General features: G+C 47.7%; 1 protein-coding gene across 3 annotated transcripts in view; it reads right to left on the reverse strand.

Annotated features, from left to right (window-relative positions):
* Positions 1-22,853, reverse strand: part of LOC138064197 (zinc finger and BTB domain-containing protein 7C-like) — a 194,018-nt gene that overhangs the window by 96,013 nt on the left and 75,152 nt on the right. For all 3 annotated transcript variants that reach the window (XM_068925802.1, XM_068925805.1, XM_068925803.1), the window contains one exon: positions 10,893-10,991. The gene's annotated coding sequence lies outside the window, so the exon portion shown is untranslated. The remainder of the gene's footprint in view (positions 1-10,892; positions 10,992-22,853) is intronic.

Genomic DNA, 22,853 nt, shown 5'->3' on the forward strand with positions numbered 1-22,853 from the left:
GGGACTCGCTGACAGTGACCGCTGTGGTTGCCTTAACCAGAGAGCAGGTACATAGATCTTAGCTCCGGAAAAGTGAAACCACTGTTGCTGGAAAGGCACAAGATGACATATAAATCCTATAGATAACACAGCGATGGATCAGTAGTGGCAAGGCATTAACCTTCACTCTTGAGGAGACACCCAAATGATAACACCTGTAGCCATGCCACTCCAGAGTTATCTGTCTTGTCACTTGTGAAGATAAATCTATCTGACCTAAACCATCGTTCTGCGCCCCTTCCAGCTTGCTCGCTCCAAATCCTGACAGATACAGCCGGAGATTGGGAAAATCGTACTTAATAATCAATTGAGTGTGTGTACTAAGGCTCACATGGAAACCATTTCCTTACAGTATGTTAAAATAATTCCGGAGAGCAGGGAAAAACACAGTAGGCTTCAAGTCCAGTCTGCAGGGAAAGTGCTGCATGTCAGTGACAACTGTGGAAGGACAGAAAACAGCTACCAAAACCTTAAGGAGCTGTCACGCACAGGAAAATCTAAGTTAATTAAAGTCACTTAAACAAATACATCTGGGATAGGGAGGTGGGACGCAGGGAGAGGGAATGAAGTGATACTAAAAGCTCTGACACTTGGAGAATCCCAGTTAGGAGGCAATGAAACTCATCCTGCAAAATCCTGAGCCTAGAGCAGTGACAGCGAGGGCAGCGAGAGCCTCTGCCACCCCAGGGCTGTGCCTCACTTGGGGGCACCAATCCCCCTACCATGACCGAGGGGAAGCCCAGTCCCAGCAGGCCAGCTCCTCAGCTGGAAAACATCTGCAGGGCTGCACCGACGCTCTTGTAGACCGAGCTGTGCTAGCTTGGGATTATAAATCCATCTCTTGCTTTCCTAAACACATCTTCCCTCCTGTGCCTATCACACCATTCTGCTGAATATGTCCCTGAACTGCCCCATCCATAGTCAAGCTTTTGCTGGTTGCTTTCAGCAATGCTTTGGAGTTTCTGGAATACTTTACAAATGCCCCTAGCAAAGTGAACAATTAGGATGCACTTCAGTTCCCTAAATATCCAGTGTTACTTGAGATGTCCCAAGGTGCCCTAGAGCTCTGCACAGGCCTGGCAAATAAGACACAGAACCAGCACCTCCACTGTTGCTGCTCCCTTTCACATGGACTGACTGAAGCTCTGGTTACCCGGGGGTCTCCTGGTGGTGGGACGGGAAGCCCAGTTCCTCCTGTGGACTGTAGTGGGAGGTGGGGGACACAGAAGTAGTGTCAAGGATGCAGCCAGACTGCTTCACAAGAGGCAAGAGCAAAGCATCCATCTGGCTACGAGCGTAAGGGACAAAAATGCATTTCAAACAAACACTGCCAGGACCAATATCCCCTTCAACTTCAGCTCTAGTCCTCCTCCAAGTGCAGTCCCTAGGCTTCCTGCAGCAGCACAGGAACCTCTCTCCCACCCTGAGCTGCCAGAGCAGGCTTGTCTGCTGCTGTGCTCAAACGATGAGTACAGGCTACTCACACTAGCCATTCCTGATATAAAGGCAAAAGGAGAGAGATTTAGATAGGCCCTGCCTGATACATGCACAGTAGCTTTGGATTTAGATGCATGAAGCTCACCAAGGTAGTCTGAAAGTCAATTTCAGTTGTTTGAGGCATAACCCAGCTACTGCGCTTTAACCTTATGGCTTCATCACGTGTGAGTTTATTTTTGTTAAAAGCAGCTCCTAAACAAACTTAAAATGTTGGCCCCTTCTATTTTCCTTTGAGTATCAATTCACAAGTGGTATCAGAATACCCACACAAGCTTTAAGGTTGTGGAGAACCTGCATTTGCTACTGCTGCCACTCCAATCAGCAGTATAAGACACCTCTGTTTGGAAACACTCCCAGCCAGCCTAAATGCAAGGCAGACAGGAAGGGAAACAGCAAAGTTGTCTGCACACCATCAAAACCCTGCCGCGAGATGACAGCACCCGAGACAGCACTGCCTCTGAGAGGAAGCCCTGCCATGACATCAGCCCCAACCCAGTTTGAAGACAGGCGGCACGGAAACAAGGAGCTCTAGCAACAAGGAAAATTCAGCCTTCAAAGATGTCTCAGTCAGGTTCTCATTCTCCCTCTCTCTGCAGGGAAGCTGGGGACACAGGGAGCCCAATGCCAACCCAACAGTGCTGTCCTCTAGCGAGACCGGGAGGTTACTGAAATGTGGTGGTTATCTTGGTTATCAGGGAGCTGTCTATAATGAAGGAGTCCGATCACAAGGGAAAACATCAGCAGTCTCTTTTCTCACCCTGGAGCTCATTTGCAGCCTAATCTTTGAGTAGGTCAAGGGACCCTCTTTGTCCTCCACCTCTCAAATCTTTACAAGAGATATGGCGGCCCAGCCATGGCCATACCAGGATGGAGGGGACCCCGTGTAAAGGCTGCAACAGGGAAATGAAAAATCAAGCTTTGCCGCAGATCTTAATCAGGCGTCTTATTCCAACCCCTTGGAGGGATTAACTCATCCTACGTGTCTATACAGGGTCTATAGAGAACATTTTAGCCTGGACTCCAAATATAGACCCATATGGCATCTTCCCCTCTGTGCAGCACCAGCCCTGCGGGCAAGCAGCCAAGGCAACCCCACCCATGCCCCCAACCCCTTCCCTTCCAAGGGCTACTTCCTTACTAAAGTCCAGCTGGCCACCCCCACCCACCAGGACTGACAGATTTGTGCAGTCCCTGTAGGGTGGGGTAGGAACATTTATTTCCTCTTTTCCAAAAGAAAAGGAAAAAAAAAAAAAGGCAATTAACCTTCTCCTCCCCTTGCAAGGGGCAAGAAACATCCTGGCCACAGAAGTAGCTCCAGGACTAAGACTAAGAGATCCTCTCACACAGCCGTGCCAATGCTCTTCTGGCTTAACCACCTAGCATCATGTGTGGGCCTTCAAGAAACCATCACTGGAGACCACATGATCAGAGGGACCAGATTGTGACCTGACAGGCTGAAGGTCTATTCCCAGCTACAGCAAGAGATTCTCATGTGAGTCAATATATGCTTCGCCACCTCCGTTTCCCCAAAGATAAAAGAAGGGCAGGGAAACTAAGCCCTTCCAGAGCGGAGAACTAGGACCAGATATTGATATTGCTGCTCTTCTGGGAGGCTAAGGCGGTTCAGTTGCTTGTGTTTTGGAGGACAGAGCATGGAGTGGCCTTCCCAGTCCTTCGGGCTGAACTGTCCAGCCCTCTAAGAGACGCAAAGAGGAGCAGATCCACAGGTGAATCTAGCAACTTCTGTGAACTTACACGAGAGAAAGAATAATCCCATCTCTCCATCTCACGGTCTATCCTGAGGTGCCTCAGGCCCCTCTGTCCTTTCTAGAACAACTCCTATTTACCCTATCTATTCACAGAGACTTCCTGTTTACCCTATCTATTCACAGAGACCTGGTAATTCATAGCTTCAGCATGCCCAGCCCACCATGCTCACCATACTGGGAGCATTGCTGAACAGATGCTCAGCAAGCAGATGCTCAGCTACGGACATGGAAGCATCAGGACGAGGGAGGAATTATAGCCAGGTCTTGTGTGACCACCTCTGGTGCCTGTCCAAATGCAAGCTAGAGATCTAATGGTATTTAAAAAAGAAAAGTACAGGATAACCCCAGCATCCTGGCCAACATCCCCTCTCTCACGCAATGAAACAGGTTCTCCTCTGTAGGCCTGTGAGAGAGCTATTGTTAAGCACATAATGACTGCTCCATTTGGCTACACAGTCAGCATTCAGCTCATTACTTTGCAAAGCGCTTTGAAATGCACTGAATATGAAAGGTGCTCTATCAGACCAAATTCGGCTCCATTTGATATTACAATACAGTGTATTTTGTCATGCATCTTTTGTCTGTGTCTTTTGATGGCATCTGATTGTTCCCATAATTCAGTATTTCGGAGTCATTAGTTTGAATTAGTAAAGTCCTGCTGCCGGACTTTTTAAAGGCTCTGTTCTAAGGCTACAAAGAGTCGATCCAAGTTGTCCTGCTTTCACTGAGCTAAAACCACTGCAGAGAGCATTTCGGGGGGGGGGGGGGGGGGGGTGCAGGCAGTCTGCTCGAACTCTACTCTCCTGCTGCAGGCACTGGGAAATGCACGTACCGCCAAACTGCGGTGTGTGGTCTCAGGGGACTCCTACTTTATGGCCAGAAGAGAACCTATATGTCCTTTCATCTGATACCTCAGATGGGACCAGATGAAGGGCTTCTTCCAGTCACTTCTGTATTTATACAGCACATCCCACCCACAGAGTTCAAGTTTGACTTCCAGAAATGCCCCACTCGTGGCCTCAAAACACCAAGTGCTGAAGAATTATTCACCTTTTCCTGGGTTACGGGGCCCTTCACTTGGCCAATTCTGTGGTAAAAATGGCTGAATGCACCTGGCTTTATCCTCCAACCTTGTGTTCTTGTTACGCCTCTCCAACTACATCAAAGAAGCTCTTAGTATCAGGTCTCTCTTGCCCTGGAAGTATTTCCACATTGAAATCAAGCGTGCTGATTCCTCGCTGCCCTATATCCTCCTGGACCTCTGCTGAGATGCTCACTCGGACTGTCCCTCACCCCGAAGGGGAATTTGGTGGAAGGACACTTTCACTGGAGGATCTTAGGCCTTCCAAACTTGTGTTCCTGCCTTGACCGGACATGCTGGAGGGTGCCGACTCACAAGGGGGCAAGGCTCACTGACTTTCCCAGGCTTCCCCTCGGAGGGTGGTTTGTGAGCTTGCGGCCAGGTGACGCTTGCATGGGGAGAAGCTACCAACCCCAAACTACCAACTAGCCACCTGGTACAGGTTTCCAATAAGAAACGTGTTGCCTGAGCCCCAGGGAGGAAGGCGCACGCGCTTGTGAGCCACGAGTAAACAAAGAATTAACGGCCACAGCAGGCAGTTAGGCAGTAGGGCCAGGCTAAACAAAAGCCCACTCTCTGCTGATGTACAAATTCCCCTGGTGTCCCTCTCACAGACTTCCAGGCCTGCAGCCATGCCGGAAATGAGCCCTCGTTTCAAAACCTCTTCTGCTCTTAGGAGCTTCTCAGACAAACGCGCTGGCAAGAACAACTGCTTGCGCTCCATGACCTCTCTCCTAACCCGCTTTCTCCTTGCTTCCCCCCGCCGCCCCCCCCCGAATTGCAGGCTAAAGCAGATCCCACCAATGGCCCTGCCTCCCATTTGGAGCCCAAGTCCGGATTTGGTCTTCAATATTCAATTCAATGTTTCACTGTACCCTTGACAAGTCCCCTAGGTATTTGTCAACATGTGGCTAGGGCTGATGCCCAGAGACCTCCTAGATGAGGGCTGTCCCCTACAGCAATTCCCTGCTCATGGTAAGCCCACACTATAATATCAGGGAATATCATGCTCTGTGATAACCAGCTGGCCTGGTTTGGAGATGTCTGATCTACAGGTATTTGTGTGCTTTTAGCACAAGAAGCCAACAAAAGTGAGACCGCACCACCATAAATCATGTTTAACACCAGAGCAGCTGCACTGTGTCAGTCCAAAGGGCCCTCCAGCCCAAAATCCCATCTCTGAGAGTGGCTACAGGGCATGCGGACCGGGGCAGCACAGCCTACTTCGCCGGGTGTATCCTCCTGACTGCTGACAATACGCATCTAATATACTTCCAGCGTCAGTGGTTGTATCTGCAGCCCTGCACTTAATAGCCCTTGATGGACCTTTTGTCCACAAATTTCTCTAATTGTTTTTTGCAACCATTTATATCTTTGGCATCCGCAACATCCTGTGGCAACAAGTTCCACAGTTTAATTACATGTTTCATAAAAAAGTACTTCCTTTTGTTTAAGGCCTCTGCCCAATTGCTTCATATGATTCTTCTCTAGCTCTCGTGTGGCGAGACACAACAAGGAACTGTTCCCTATCCACCTCCATGCCACACAGGGTTTTTATAACTCTTTTAACCTCCTCAGCTCCTTCTCCTCCACACTCAAGGGCCTAGTCTATTTGGCCTCTCTTCATATAGAAGCTGTCCCATGATGCTCTTCCTCCTCGTTGTCTTCTCTGTGCTGTCTCTCATTCTGCAGAGTATCCACCCCAGTAATGCCGCGCGCCCTCATACACCAAACGCAACACACTCTTTCGGCTTCTTCTTTCTCACCAGGACCCACCAACCCATTTGCTGTGCTGTGACAAATCCTTGGCAACCTGCTGCCATGAGGAAGAGCTCCCAGCACCTGCCCATCAAAAGAAGCAAATCCCCAGCTGTGGCCTCTCCCTGATACACGAAACAAGGTGCCCCAGCCATGTCCCCATCCTGTAATACAACACTCACTGCTTCAGCAGCAGAAGCCAAGGATATCTGGGAGAATTGATCTCCGAGAGGAACCAGTCGTCAGTGAAGAAAATAAATAGCGTCCTTTCCAAAATAGCCCTCCACTGTATTCCATCTTCTGTATGTCTACCTTCTGGTATTCAGGGTTCTGACGTAACAGAAACACTTAAACACGTTCTTAACTGTGCACAAGGGAGCAGTCCTGCCAAAATCAATGAGTGATGCGTCTGCTCACTGAATTATGAGATCAATACCATGTTGCCTCTGCTCCAAAGACTGGTTCTTATTGATGAGACCTGGCCACACGGATCAGCCACTATCACACACCAGCAGAGGGCCCTTTGCAAGCTCCAACAGCCTGGCGCACACATGCAGTTGTGAAGCTAGCACCCAAAGGTGTCGATAGCCGTGACCAGGAACAGCTGGTCTCTGGAAGTGGTTGGTAGAGATCTGGATTTCATGCAACAAGAGCAAGACTATGCTTTAACCCAGGAGCTGGCAGGCAACAATTTTAGTCTCTGCGCTATGCCATGTGGCAACATTTTCAAGGAAGCTCAGTCACAGTTCCCAGCATCCCTCCCTGCCTCTCCTCCCCACCTAGCAGTAGCAATGCAGAATATAACCAGACCACTCCCCAGAATATAAATAGCAAGGAGTACACATGATGTACCGGCACTGGGAGCACTGACACTCTGAAAAGATCTTGAGATGCTTTCTGCCTTACAGCCTCAAAGGCCTGCACCTTTTTCTGGTGTGCTCTGCAGCACAGATCCACTCAGAGTCAAACTCATAGCGTTTCTCCTTTCATTTTAAGAGATTTACTTCCCCCCCTAAATTAAGAGCTCCTCCAGCATGAGCTAGGACAGCAGGTGGTCTTGGAAAACTTCTTCCCACCTATCTGCACAACCGGACAATCGGCCTAATTGGCACGGGTGTAAATCAAAGGCAGCCATCCCACCACAGGTCTCTCTCTAGACTGGATGCAGTGTGGACATTTTGGCACCACAGCCATGAAATAAAACAAGGAGCAAACCAACCTTATAGGCCATCCGCATCCACGGGGAACATGAGGAAGAACCCAGCACTGAACCCAGTGTCTCTAGTAGGTTGTCATTTTTCATGCCCACATGTACAGTCTCTTCCATTCCCTGAGGATTTCCCTGAAAATTATCTCATAGCTCATTCCACCAAATATTAGCAAAAATAGCAGCTTCTATTGCAGCACAACCAAATGCAGACAATTTACACCTCTCGTAATGCATTTTCTTAAGTAACACTGTACAATAAAACAGTCTGCCCAGATTCCAGTGTAATCTAAAAACAACTTTATGGCTTCTAATTTTAGCACTAATCTTCCTTTGCTATGGTTGTGTGATTTCTAATTATTTTATCCCCAAGCCTTGCTTTGATGGATAGTTGTACCTTTTCCAATACAGAGTGACTTGTAAAGTGCCTTTAAAAAATAAGCTGATCATCTCATGTTAATTTCCAGTTCCTACACAAATAATATTCTCATATATGGTTTCACTGGGGAAATATTATTACTATTAAAATAATAATAATAATAATAATAATAATAATAATAATAATAATAATAGCAATAAAACGTTTTAAGACGATCCCACTCTGATCCTGCAAACCCTATATTTTTCTTAAAAGATGTTAAAGGGCATAAATCCGTTATCCAGATACAGATCTCTTAATAATATAGTGCCTTTGGCTTGGCATTGTTCCCAGAACATTTTGCCTTTATCTGTCTTTATTTTCAGGTTACAACAAATTGAAGAATAATCAGCTATGTTGAAATCTTGGAGAGACTTTGTGAGGAACTGTGAGAAGCGGTGCTGGAGACGCAGCTGCCTTGATGCTCTCTGTGAGCGCGTGTGGGTGGGTGTGCGTGTGTATTTGCGGGGACGAGGACAGGAGAGGCTGGAACAACATTTTCTACTCAGTTTTGACTCATCCAGCATTTCTGAATGGATTTTTGCCTCTCCTTATTGCCTGCCTGATTAAAAGCCCTGGAGGTGTACGAATCAGGGGGCAGCCCGGACCCCCAGGAGGCTGTAGAAAATGTAAGCGCTTTGATATTGCCACACTTTTGCTTTTGCAAATAAATCAGGACAGGTTCGGCTTGGCATATGTGTAATTGCCAGGGGGAGGGCACTATTCACACCGATGAATGCAGCACCCAAGACCTACATAGGTACCTAGATTCAAAAGATCATAGCACAGCGCTGGCCCAGGGCTGCCAGACCTGTGCTCCTTGCACAGCCACCAGAGAGAAGCGGTGGTGTATTCTCATTCTGAACCGAACCCTGATCTTGAATCTGATACCGTCAAATTTGCGCAGAAATTTGGTGAGGAGAGGATGCTGCTTGCAGGAAGTTTCCGGATGCTGAGGCAGTTAAGCCAGCCTCCAAGACGCACATCGGTCAAGCCTTAGAGCAGCCTCCGCTGCCAACGCGCGGACCTGCGAGGCTGCCAGCGGGACCTGCAGTCAACTGGCAACGTGGGGATGTAGAGGAAGGGATGGTGGATGTTTGGATTTACACTGCACTCCTAATAGACCAGGCGATTGGAAAACATCCATTTGACCCGTGACATTTTTGTTTTAGTTACTCTCAAAGCTTTGACAGCAGCAGTTTAAACACAGAGCATGTGAGCGCAGGCACTGAAAAAATGTTCTGTCCCCACAGATCCGAAGAGGATGTGAAAAAATATCATGCCGCAGCCTTGACGGCGAACACATTTCTCCTTTTGCGTTCTTTGTTTTCCTGTCTTTCACTTTCTGAGTCTGTTTCAACCTTCATGTCGTCTCCCTCCCCATAGGAAACTTGAACTTAGCTCCCCACCACCCACTATAATTTTCAAGAGAGAAGGATACGGGTTGGTTTTTTTTGTTCTCTGCACAATGCTGTGTATAGATTATTTGAAATGGAGACTGTCAAAACAGGAAACAACCCAGTCAAAGTCCTCAGGCCTGGGTCCTGAAAATGTCACTGTACAGAGCTACAACTGCATGAGAATAGGCCTCTGTTGCAGTAAGGACGGAGGGCGTCCTGGCAGGGCAAAGCCAATGAAATGAGATCTACTATCACGCCACTGTAATACTGTTCTTCCTTCCTCCTGAAATAAAAGCTGATCTCGAGAGCTGGGGTTTAACCTCTGCTGAAATCAGTGGGAGGCTGCTTTTTATTAACCATCTTTTTTTTGGAAAAATCTTATAGATGGTTAAAAAATACAACCTTCTACTGGCTGATACTTTCACCAGCATACGGAATTTAATAAAGAATATACTCTTGCTCAGAAATCCAACCTGACAAGAAAATCATTCATTCTTGGTGTTTCAGAGTAACATCCGTAACGCTGGGCTGGCTTCATTCTTACTCAGTTCTCTTAAAACTCATTCATAAGCTCCATCCATGGACCACGGATCCATGCTTTTCAAGCTCAGGCCCTGAATACCAGCTGACATTGTTGGGCTGGAAGAACAAATCTTGGACCAAACCCTGCCCATGCCCCCCTGCACTGACACCAATGGAGCTCCATGAGGATGCAGAGCAGGGCACAACTGGGTTTCCAAATAGACTCTTGGGTTTCCATCTATCCACCTTGGAGCAAATATTTAGAAATCCTGAGGAAGATTGTCAAATGGATAACACTGAGGCCAGATTTGGAAGAGAGAATGCAGCTACTGTGTACACAGGTAAATAAAGATAAGACTTTCACCATCTATTTTTTCTGCAGAAAACAGCTGCTAGATTTATTTTGAAAAGCAGGCTCACGCCGTCGTACGTTTTGAACACTTCTTAAAACTCTAGTCTGAACAAGGGTCCTCCTCTCCAAGAAGCATTTGATATTTTGAGCCTTTGATTAATTTTGATGGGAGTAAAAACTTTTTTATTTTTAGTGGTTTTACAGCTTTTTCCAAGTTAAGTTCAGGAGAGCTTCCCAAACAGAACAGATGTTAACCACTGCCAGAATGGTGATCAAGAAATTCCCTCTCTGGAAGTAAAGGAGATGATTGTTTTATTTCGGGGGGAGGTGGTGTGGTCGTGATTTCTTTGGAACATGGGTTATTATTGTAGTGTCAAGCCACTGATCTACAGAGTGACAACATTCAGGAAAAAATAAAAAAGAAAGTCATTTAGCCAGGAAAGTTCTGTTTGTCTGCTGCATCTGGCTTTCAGCAACAGCCTCTGCTCCACCAATTTCCAGGCGAATTAGCCTGGAGGATATGTTGTGGTAGGCGCACAAATCCAACAGGAACCTGGTGCTTTTGTCCAGCCCTTGGAGTCTACCAATTCTCATGTGGCACCGCAGCCATCTTAAGAGCCCTGGAAAAATGAAATTCTGGTGCACTTGGGTCAATATGTCCAAAGGAATTGAATTCAGTGCTGACTGAGGCATTCATTTGTCACAGAGCTACACACAGCTACAGAACCCAAATAGAACAGCTTAATAGGTTTGTAGACTGGACAACTAGGAATATCAATACAGACTTTCTGCATAATGCAGAACATCAAATCTCACCCATAATCCGTGCAGACACTTAGAATAAATTACCTAGGACTGTATCCTGAAGGGTGCTGAACGCAGTCAAGTGGTCTCAGTTCCCATGGAGTTGGGTATCTCAGGGGGTCTCAACAGGATCAGCCTTTAAGCCTAGGCAAAACAAGATAGAGCGGTATTAGCACAGTCTTTTATAAAAAGCCCATACAACCAATAATAACAAAATCCCATGCCAGCTCCACGTGCCAGCTCTGTATTCCTACAAGGAGAGTGAGCATGAGACCTTGGCGATGGTCGGTGCTCCCCAGTCTAGAGGTGCTAGAGAGCCCAGGGATGGATGCCTGTGGCACACGGGAGAGAAACTGCACCAGGATGGATGTGCCCACAGAGCTTCAGTTCATGACCAGAACCATCCAAATTATGTTTTTCAGGAGCACTGCATCACACATACCATCACACGTGAATACACACACTGCAAACACAGGCCCTGAGCAAATACACCTCCCTAACAGAACTGAAACTCCACGGCTGTCTTGCCAAGACTACTGGCACTGATAAACTGGTGATAAGCAGAACGGGTTTCCAGAAAGGAAGTGTAGAAACACCTCGCTGCATTCCCAGCAGGCTGGCAGCGATGCAAATCGGCCCTGAGCGGTCACTGCCACGCCAAACACAGATTAAATGGAGGGAAGAGTATGACAGGGACGGGATGAAGGCACTTCTGTCTGTATGGCTCTTTGTTTTTGCAGGCCCCGAGATGCCTGGCTCAGGGTGGCCAAGTCCTCCTCCTTCTTTCCCTATAAGGGGAACGGATGAGGGGAGGAAAACAATGCTCTCTCCTCGCTGCCCTAATAGAAGAACAACAGCGCAGTGATCCCATCCAAAAACGTCTTTTGAGGAACAGATGATTGAGCCCAAAGGCCCAGTATTTCTATTTATTTATTTCTGGATGAATTCCAGCCTGGCAGTGTCTCTCTGTTCTTCCTCTAGGCTCTCAGAGGACTCGTTCAAAACAGCAGGGATCATGCAACGTTGCTACATGGACCTTGGACGGACACCACACCTCACCCAGGAAATAACGGGCGACTGCAGAGGTACCCATCAACAGACAGTGAGCCAGAGGGCTCAGCGTCCCACTGCTCCCTCCCGCGCCCGGGCGTGAAGAAACCAGCTCACCCGCTCATGACATCGGGTGTCTGTCGGAGGTGACGAAACCTGAGGGGAGGTTTCCCCACCGCCCCCTGCACCACCACACACCTTGCCCTGCAGCGAGGTTCCACTGCAAGCTGGGACAGGCGCCGAGGGCACCCACGGCCCCAGCGGCGAGCGTGCCCGCTGCCAGGGCTCCTGGCATCACTGCCTGCACCCTCGCTGTCAAGCCCCAGCCTGCCGCACCAAAGCGAAGGTGGAGATGGCTGGGGCCAGGGCGGATTTCCCCAGGGGAAGCAGGAAACACAGAGCCCTTTTCATCGCCTCCTCGACAGCACAGCAAGCACTGCCTGAGCCTTTTCACAGAAGGGTGGAGGCAGGAAGGCAGCGACGCTGCCAACACTGAGAGAGGAGGAGGGGGGTGAGGTACCGGGGCAGGGGGTGGGGAGCCGGGCAGCCCCCAGGGAAGGTGGCAGGTGGGATGTCGTTCAGTGGCTTGGAAAGGACCAGGGGACACAGGGTAGGGTGGTGAGTTAGTCGCAGTGGGCAACCCAGCGCCCAGGCTGCCAGGGCTGGTAGGGGTGAAGGCAAGAGCCGGGAAAGGGCAACCCAGCGCAGGAGACTTACCGTGGGGCAGGGACGTGCGTGAGAGCACCCAGGATCACACGGACGCTGTGATTCACAGCCCTGGTCTGGCAGGGCGCGTTTGGCAGGAAGGTCCCCAAGGTACTGAAAGGTCCTCGGAGATGATGGCAGTGCCTGAGCCCGCGGCAGGGCACAGTGGTCCCCGCTCTCATGCCCCTGCCCGACAGCACGGACCCCCCAAAAGCCATCTCCCCAAGCGGGTATCATTACCACCAGGGTTTTCCAGGCCAAAGCCTGTCCCCAGCCCCCTTTCCAGCTTGGTTCACTGGGATGAAACTCACTGAAGCCAAAACCAGGATCAGACCTCTTCCTTTTCAGTGGTGGTGGCTGCTACACAGCAAAAGGGGATTTCTGCCTTGCTGATTGCTCATGGAAAGTCCCTGACCGGCCCACAGCCACAGAAAAATGGAAAATATAACTTTAATACCAACTTGGTGGCATGCTCTCTATTTTTCTCTCCTGTGACTAGTTACCATGGATAGATTTCTGAGGTCGACAGTGCAATTGTTCACTGCACTGCTCCTATTAAACAGAAGATGAGCAAATCATCCCGCTCGCACTGTACTTTAATTTCCAGAAATTCTTTGTTCGTTTGTTTGCTTAAATTATTTCTCTAATTTAAAGAAACAATGCTGTCTTACAAAGTGATGGCCCAAATCTCTCGAGTAACCCTGCTGTGGTTCATTATTTTTACGCTAGTTAACAAGGAAGGTAATTTCCCTAAGGTTTAATAGAAAATCTTCTTTCCATAACACAGAGAGGCAGGACATTTTAACAAACTCACTACTTAGTGCATTCCAATTATGTCGCCGGTGAGGGATATCCTAGGCAAGGCACAAGTCCTCCTCTGGGGTCCAGTACAAAATCAGGTACCCTAAATTGAGTTTCTTCACTCAAAGTGGAGATTCAGTTCAGCTGAGATCTCTCAGCTGGAATAGGGGATCTGAACACCCCAAAATGTGGTGACAAACGCAAAAATCAGGTACTCGAGTTGACGCTTGCTCATCAGCCACCCCTGTCTTCCGCTGAGCATGGCCTCTCTCACAACAGCTTCAGCTCCCCTTGGGAACGAGCTTCTGAAGCATCTGTTCTCATCCCAAAATGTGGAATGGCTTATCCCAGTACCCTGGGACAAAACCTGTGATACTGGAGGGGCACATCCACACACAGAGCAGATGTCTCGCTGCAGTGGGTGTGCTGAAAGAGACAGGCGTTATGGCTGTGACCGCCAAGACCTCCAGCCCTCACACTGGGTCTGCCACCAGTGTCTCTCAAGAGCTCTGTCTCCACGTCCAGGACGGCAGCTATACCTCGACAGAGCTCTACGCCCTCCGGCTGCAGAGAGGCATCCTTCAGCAGGAGCTCGGTAATGGCACTGCAGTGAATTAGTGCCACGTTATGGACCATCCTTGCACTTCTGTTTTGCTAAGAAGGACATGGATCGCAAAGCAAGCAGGACACATGCTCATTGCCTGACCAGAAAGTGCCTTTCTCAACAGCTTTGCAAATCTCTTTGCATGACAAAACAGAACATGTCATAAAGAAGTCTTAATCTGATGGTGATGACCTCTACTGTCACGTGGGTCTCGTGAACATCTCACAGGAAGGATGATCACGAGTGTGAGGAGGCAGACCCTGCTCTTTGCACAGCATAAACAGGTGCAATCTGGCCAGCAGTATCCAAGTGGTTAATCAAACACAGATCAAAGATAAAACAGATCAGAAACACACTGAAAAACAAGCAAACACCTCAAACGTGCAAGAGCCCAGCAAACCTCTGTTGAGACACACATGCAGGTGAACTGCGTCAAGGAGTTCATGAACCATTGCCGCAATTCCTCTTACCGTGCAACAGCCTCAAACTCCAGTCACGCCATAGCACCACTTTAGCAAGTAGCTCTTGGGACATCATACCAATGCCTTGGCACATAATTTTTTTTCCCTCCATGCCTGTGCTGGGTGAGAAGCACTGCTGGCTAAACTGCCTTTACTTATAAGGGCATTTGCCCTACAAGTGCTTCTGCAGCCCTGCTGAACAGCTCCTTTTAATATTATTTATACAATAGGATTTGTCAAGCAACCGCTACAGCTGTTTGCACACCGAGTCTTCTCCCTTATCCAGACGGGGAACCGCGATAATACTGAGTGCCTCGGACAGCCAAACAAATCACGCCGTATAAATAATAAATAACAGCCTGGTTAATCACAAACAGTCGGTGAACAATCTAGAGATTCCCACAGACTCCCTGCTGCAAGAAAGGAAATAAGAAAATGTCCTGACCTAAGCAGAGGTGAGTCCCATATACACACACACACACAGATCACAGGGAGATCACAGGAGCTGTTTGCAGATCACTTACTGAACATGAATAATTCAAGCCGAAGCAGCTTGAAGTATGCGAACAGATAGTAGATGCAAGCTTGCCACTGGTGCTTTTGCAGGTTTTATTAAGCAGGCCAAAGAAACCACAAACCAAAAGAAAAGTTCTCAGCCTAGTGCTGCCGGTCTCTTGACTTAACTGCAAATCTCATGCTATACAGGGTTTTACCTGATCCACAGCTGCCAGCTTATTATAAGCATCCTTTCCCTTTCTTTTCAAGGCAGTTTTGTGATTTGAGGTGGGGAGAGGGGAGAACGCATATTTTTCAGACCTTCAGGAGCTACCAACAGAGGTAACATTGCCTAATTCCAAGAAGCAACAGGTCATACCTCCGGAAAAAAAAGGAGTTTCCTTCAAGCGATCACAGCAGCTATCAACTTCCAGGCCTCCTCCCACTCCCACCGACTTCTCTGGGAACACAAACAGCACTAAAAAGGAGAAATGAAAAAATCCTAGAGTTTCTTCATTTTTCCTAAGCAGGAAATAAAGCAGGTACTGAAACAGGCAAAGAGCAACCCTGATGGGCTTGTGGATGCTGGATGCCTGCCATCCAGGGGAGCGAATGTCTCGGTGGGAGGGCACGGACAGAGAGGCCTCTTGATTCCTTGGGGCACGGGTAATTAGAGATTGGAAAGTCTTTCCTCTCTTTTATCCCCTCGTTTCAGCTGTTAGAAAACACCAGTCTCCCTCGCGGGATTTACTCTGCCAGGGAATGGCAGCGAGTGCCAGTGCCACACATCCTGAAACGCTGCCACCGCCAGCTGTGTCTCCAATTTACAGTGGCGTGACAGGAGTTAGCAATAACCATGCTGGGACCTGAAGAGCCCTGAGGGTCAGAGCGGGAGCCGGGGACTCTCGGAGACCAGTTTAAAGCCTTCAGACCCTTCTGTCCCAGAAGAGTTAATGCTTTAGTGGGGTTCAGCTCTGCAGGAGAACAGATGGGGAAAAAAGATGCCAGGGAGGAGGATGGAAAAGAGAAAAAAACAAACAAATAAAAAAACCCAAAAAAACAACAAAAAAAAGGAAGGTAGAAGGGATGTTTTCTCCTCCTTATTCTGCAAGAACAAGAGAGCTCAGGTCAGAAGCAATGAGAGCCCCATCAGTTTAATGAGGCTTCTGGACACGTCTGGGCCAAGCACGAGGGTCCTCTGGACGAGCGCACTAGCCAACACATCCAAGTGTTGTCACCACCTGTGTTGTTGCATTGCCCAGATTCTTGGTCACCAGCTCCGCTGTGCTAGGTACTGTACAAAACAGTCTTACCCAGGAAAGCTTTCTACTCCCACAAAAATGAGAGGAAGCAAATGATGCATAAAGATAGATGGCAACGGGTGAAGAAACAAGTCACTGCTGAGCACCTGGACAGGCTCTGAGCTTAGCACAGCAGCCACACGGTCATCAGGTTCCTCACAGGCATCAAGGTGAAGGATCTAATCACAGTAATCCCACCAGCCGTTTACTCTGAAGGGATGGTTACTTCCCACACGTTATCTCCTGATGCCTAGAAATCTCTGCTACTGCCAAAGCAAAGCTGTGTGGCCTGGCCACACCGCTGAGATGACATCCTTCTCCTCCAGAGTTTAGGTCAATGTATTCCCCATTTAGAGGGAATGTCTTCCTTCTAAACTGTTTTCTTTCTTCCTGTTTGTCTTTGGTTGACTGGAGCCATTCTCCACTCTAGCCATCCCGTGAATAAGACTCAAGTGTCAGTCTGACAGTGCTATCACAGGAGATAACCCTATCACAGAAACCCTATTAAGAAGGTGGGATCAGGGAGCACTACAATCATTGTGAAGAAGCCAGGACCACAGGACCATCTACAACGGAACAAGAAAAATTCCATGTTTTCAGCATGAAATTTGCTTGTTTTCAGCATGGAACATGCTGAAAATTACCCAGCAGCTCTGGCTCCCTCCATGACCTGCTCTTCACCAGTCACACGAGTGTCCTGGGTCACTGAGATGCAGTTTTCATTTCATATGTGCCTCACTACTGAAAAACTGAAGGGAGCCAGCGCAACTCCCCAGTACGGAGGCAGAAAATGAGGACCTAGCCCAGGACACACATCTCGGCTGTGGGAATGGATCCACGCAGTAGGGGTCTCTTGGCAATGAGCCCCAAGGATATGGCCTGGTGACTGCCAAGGGAGCCTAGCGATTCCTCATCCCAAGGGAAGTTGAGGTGTCATGGCTGGATTTGACAGCCTCAGCAGAGTTTTCAAAGCTCCCTGAGGGAGACATGCTCCAACTCTGCTGTCATTCTCTGGGATTTGGGAACCCCTTGGATTATTCAGCCTGACATCCACATGTAAAGTGTCCTGCTTCAATTCACTCTGATATAGTCAGATGTGCACTCACGCCAGGCCTGGATTTGGCCCAAAAAGTGCACACTAAGCTCTTCTCCAGATGAATCTGAAGAAAACTGCTGTGCATATCGAAAACACACCTGCTCGTATTCCCCTCACATTAAACATACATGCACGTGTTTCTCCCATATTGTGGAAATGTATCCAACTCAAAAATTACAGTGATAGTAAAAGATGTTCATCCAAGATTGCAACAAAAAGTCCCAATAAACTTGGTTCTTAGAGTAAAATATTTAGAAGAGAACCATTCAGCCATGCTGCCCAAGCTAACTGCAGTCTCGTTGGAAGCTACACCACCAAACAAGTCTATGCTTTCAAATTGTCCTGGAACATAAAACTATGGACTGTATCCACACTTTCTCCCAGTCTTATTAAGCTACTGCTTAATCTTCTGAATTAAGAACTATCCTTCAGCATGATTGCCTATAGCATCCTTGATCTAGAAAGCTCAGGGTCTGGAAGTGATTTCTCGCCAGCGTCTATGACAAAGGCTCTATCACCCACATTAAGAAAACCTCACTTCCATGTTTAGCATAAGCTGTATATCACCGGTAGGAAACTTGTTTCTTACTGAGAGTCAGGGAGGCCTTTACAGACCTAATGCAGGCCACAAATTATGCATCGTCGCGTTACCCCAAAATAATTATTTGGCCATGCACCACCTCTGATCCTCAGGGCTGTGGGTTCCCCACCCTTGTTTTTTCATTCCGCGCAGAGAAATTAGCTAACTAATAGATAGATGTCTGACAGATGTTCTTTGAAAGAGATATCAAGCCTTCACAACATAAGATGATGAAAGAAGTAATCGAGTAGATTAGACTGACCAGAAAAGCAAGGATTGTAGCACGGCAGTGGAAAGCTCAGCTTTAAATCCTTCTCTGATATTTATGATGCTTTTATTTGCTTATCAAACTACTTGCCAATTAACTGTATATAAATCCTTGATGAAATTATACAGTGGAGCTCTCCAAAGTTAAGAAATGCCAGGGCTGGGCTACATAATTACCCTTAACTCTGTCCCTCCAGGTATTCCCATTCTAGATCATCCTGAATGATCATATACGATTTCTCAACAATACAACAGAACAATGTGCATCTTTTGCAATCTCAAAGACATATATGCAACATTTCCATATCCTATAAGCTATCCTATGTGTGCTGGGACCTCTGCTTCTACTGTGGCCAATTTGGTATCATTATTTTTTCATTCTCCTCCAGCTAGTTACCTCTGAATGCTGCCTCTTGTCTCAGACGGCAATCTCTTTAGTGCAGAATTTGACTCTGCGGGGATCCTGCTTGAAGTGTGGGCCCTCTAAGTGACTCAAGAATGCAAACAATAATAAAGACACATGCTCACATTTTGCATGTCAAGAGAAGTGTTGGGAAGCATCACTTTGGCATTGCAACAGTATGCCATCTGCCTGAAGTGTGCACAGGAACATGTATGCACATGTATTCAAACTGCTTCACTCGGTGAGGTCTTTGTGGTATGCTGGATACCTACAAAAGACAGAGCGCAGAGCCAGAGCCTATGGCCTCATCTACACTCAGACCCAGCACTGCTTAAAGTCAGCAGGGAAAAGTGGTCCAGCCGCCCTGCCCTGTGCAGGCTGGAAAAGCTCCTGGGGAAAACTGGTCCCAGAGGGGCAGGCTGATGCTCACCATGGCTTTACCCAGACGAGGAGCACTGATGTAAAATAAATCCCCTCTGTGGTTGCAACTTGGCTAAATCCTTGTCTAAATAAAATAGGCAACTGTGGGACCCCAGTCCACCTTCACGTCTAGCTTCAGTAGTTCCGCCTTCTTTCAGTACTTGGAATTGAAAAGGGGGCTTCGTTTAGCTTGTTATGTTTAGCCATTGCTGCCAACTGGCCAGTCGAATGGGTTCGGGTCCATTGTGCACTGGGCTGCTGCTCAACAGGCTTTGCAAAGCCTGTTATGTCCCACTTCCTTCCTTGGCCTCCTTTGCCAATCTGACTCTTTTACTCTTGGATAGTCATATTACGTCCCACGGCATTTTATGTGTACAGATCACTGGTTGGGAGCTAGTTCCCAAAACCAACACCTCTGCTCCCTCCCAGTTCCCCTCTACTGGGATGCCTGGAAGAGTCTGGTTCTCACAGCCTGACAATGAAAGAACTGGGCAAAGAGTAACAGTGCTGTCTTACGGCTATCACCAGTCTCCCTTCATCCACCTAGGGCCATCGAATCAAGTCAGCAGGAGGTTCAAAACAAGTGCAAGGAGGTGGTTTTTCTTGCAGCAGCCAGTGGATCTGCAGAACCCCTTGCCAAAGGAATCGCGGGAGCAAGCGTGCACAGGCTTAAGAAGACACCGGGAGAAAGGTCCCCTGGGGTTAACAAGCAGAAAAACCACTACAGGATCAGGAAATCCCCTTTGCTGAAAACAGGCATTCCTATGATCAGTTAGACCAAGGGAAAGAGTCTCATACCATGGATTTCTTGCCACTCCCGCACTGAGCATTTGGTTTGCAGGTGACTTATGGCTCCAAGCAAGGGCAGTGTCACTGCACATTAGGCACTGAACAGAGACACAGCAAAAGAGTCCGCATCTCTAATGGGTTATACAGAGACATCACGGGAGGCATTTTACCTGTGGGGAAGTGTCACCCAGACACTGTGTGAGACATGTGAACAGTTGCACAGAAAAGCAGTGAGCAAGGTGGGAATTAAACCCAGATCTCCTGAGTCCCCTTCCTGTTTTTAATGACAACCTTGTCCTTTGTCATCGCCAGACTTTGGTCCTGACTGCCTCCACTATCACCCATGTATCGATGTATCTCAAGGAACATCTCTCTTCACATGGAAATCTTGGCCAGGCAGAAAGTAAAAACTTTGGACATCAAAGGAAGAGCAGTAGCTCTCTGTGGGATATCCAGAAATGCCAGGTGTGTTCAACTCCACCCCATGAGTACAGTGAATTTGATGTGGGGGCAGGTATCAGTCATATCATAACAGCGCAAACCGTCAGCACACTCAAATAACGAACAAGATGGGTTTCGTTCATCTCCTTACGCTCTGTCTAGCCAGTTCTTACAGGCTCCCAATTGCACTTCCCAGGCAACCCAGGCCAGTCTTTCTCCATTCTCATGATTCGACTGCGTTCTGTAGTCACTGATCTGACTTTTCTGTGCTGAGATTAAATCCCACGATTTCTTGTGAAGGACACAGAGAGCACAGTCCTTCCTTCCTCCTCACAGCAGTATCTTACGAATTTGAAGATAGTTATCCCTCAGTTCTCTTTGCAACACTAGCAATCCTCATCCTCTGCTCCTTCCCTAACAGTCATGTTACAGTCAAGTTGCGGATGCGCAACTGCTCATGTGTGTCTGCTCTGTTCTCCTCCACTTGCCCAGCATCTTTCTTAAAATGTGACACCCCAAAAATGAGTTGGTTCTCTGGGTAAGGCTTTGCCAGTACTGAGTAAAGAGGGGAAGCAACAGTCCTGCTTATACACCCCCAAAACTATTTGCTTTCTTCATAGTCTCATGGTATCACTGACTCACCTTTGGTTTGGGATCCATATTAACCGCTCAGAGCTTTCTCTGCAGAACTGCTCACCAGTTATTTTATGCACATCTTTTCCCAGAAAAATCCCAGAGGAAAAAAAGACATCCCTAAAGAAGAAGGTAACTTTAATACAAACAGTATTAAGTAATAAGCAGTAATATCATGAGGAATGGTAAATGTGCCCACAGATGCCCCTGTGCCTACATCTTTGCCCATGCATATGTGGAGGGGAGCAAGTTTGACTAATTCAAGCGATTAGGCACATTTTCAGGCATATAATATTAATATGAGCACAAATCAAAGGGAGCTTGGCTGACTGGGCTCCCGCTTTGAATTCATTATATAGATATAAAAAAAAGGAAGAAAAAAAGGGTTTTATCCTTTCAAGTATATATGAAAAGGTATAAATTCCTGCCTGACTGCAGCACTTGGCCTTAGTGAGCTTGTAATTGGAACCAGCGTGCTCGGCTTTGCAGGCGTCCCATTCACAAGCACGACAAGGAAGCGTTCAATTTTTCAAAAGGAAATTTCATCGCTGGAAAACAATCCACCTTCCTTGCCTCCAAAGAAAAGCCAGAGCGTGAGTTCGCTCCTCGCACCAGTTTCAGCTTACTGCCAGTCCCGGTCAGAGCTGCCAGAGGGGCAGGAGGAAGGGCTGCAGCACTGGCTCCTCGAACCGTCCCAAACCCATGAGATCACCCCAAACATCGCAAGGCTGGCGTCTTTTTTGTAAACACATTGGGTTCTTTCCTCTTTACTTGGAAACAGTCAGAGGGCTAGTCTGCAACTTTTGTTTCCATAACCACATGGATAAAACAAGCTCACATTTTTTCGTGATAATTTTCTCAACTTTCTACCCAATTCCAGGACTTGGGACTTCATGGAAAAACAGCTAGGCGTAGTAACAGGTCCGATCACGCTCACATGCAAAGGGATGTTTTGCACAGGGATCTCCCCAGAGACCAAGAACCCTTTGAGCAGAGTTTCCATGAGCTTGGGACATTCCTAGCCCTATGGGACAGAGTCGCAGCTTCTCTGTCAGCTGGTGCCATCCCAGCCTATGCCACGTGGGCATCGGAGCTCAAGGCAACTAGCTGCACGTCTTGTGAAATCACAAAGACACCACAACGGTCACAGCACTGCACTACACACATGTGAGACATATGTCCAGTTGTGCGGAGAGCACGAACAGGGAGCGGGTGCCAGTCTCACACATGGCACCTTTTGTCTAACAGACGCAGGCTTGATGTCACCTGCTCCAACATTTTGAGCAAGGACTCATTGAGTACTGAGAGGTAATGGGACACTCAGAAAAGCCTCCTTACACCAACAGCTCTTTTTTTTAATAGCATTTTCTTTTAACATCCTTGTTCTTTCCTAAAGCAAAGTTGATGCCTAGCAGAGAGTTTAATAAGGCTTCAAGGCTGCAAAAACCCACGAGAAACTCCAGCAGCACTCAAGAAAGCAAAGCAAGTGGGCAACGCGATGGCAGATGAAACACAGCACTGCGCAACGGAAAACAACTCCCAGTGGGAGTTCAGTAACTCGAACTCCTACAAACTACTGGCTTCAGGTATCAGCTACTCAGAAGAAAGAGGTGGCTTTTCAGCATAAGCAATTTGCAGAAATATCGCAATACACATATCTTTGTAGAAATAGCGCTGGAGCAATGTGGGCTTCAGTAATGCCTGGAACAGGGCACCCACTTCCAGCCATCCTTTCCCAGAAACAAATGCCAGATTTCAGAGAATAGACTCTGAACTTGGGGCTTTCTCTCCCATGGCCTATTTCACCATCAGGGAACCCACAAATTCTCATGGGACCATGTCAGCAAGAACATTTCTTCATCAACTCATAAATTCAATGCCTCTCGGCATGCTGCTCGGATTAAAGAATAAAGGTAACATCTAGCACAACCAAATGGTAGCATATTTAAATCTGGTACAG

This window comes from Struthio camelus, chromosome W (assembly GCF_040807025.1).
Source record: "Struthio camelus isolate bStrCam1 chromosome W, bStrCam1.hap1, whole genome shotgun sequence".
NCBI lineage: Eukaryota > Metazoa > Chordata > Aves > Struthioniformes > Struthionidae > Struthio > Struthio camelus.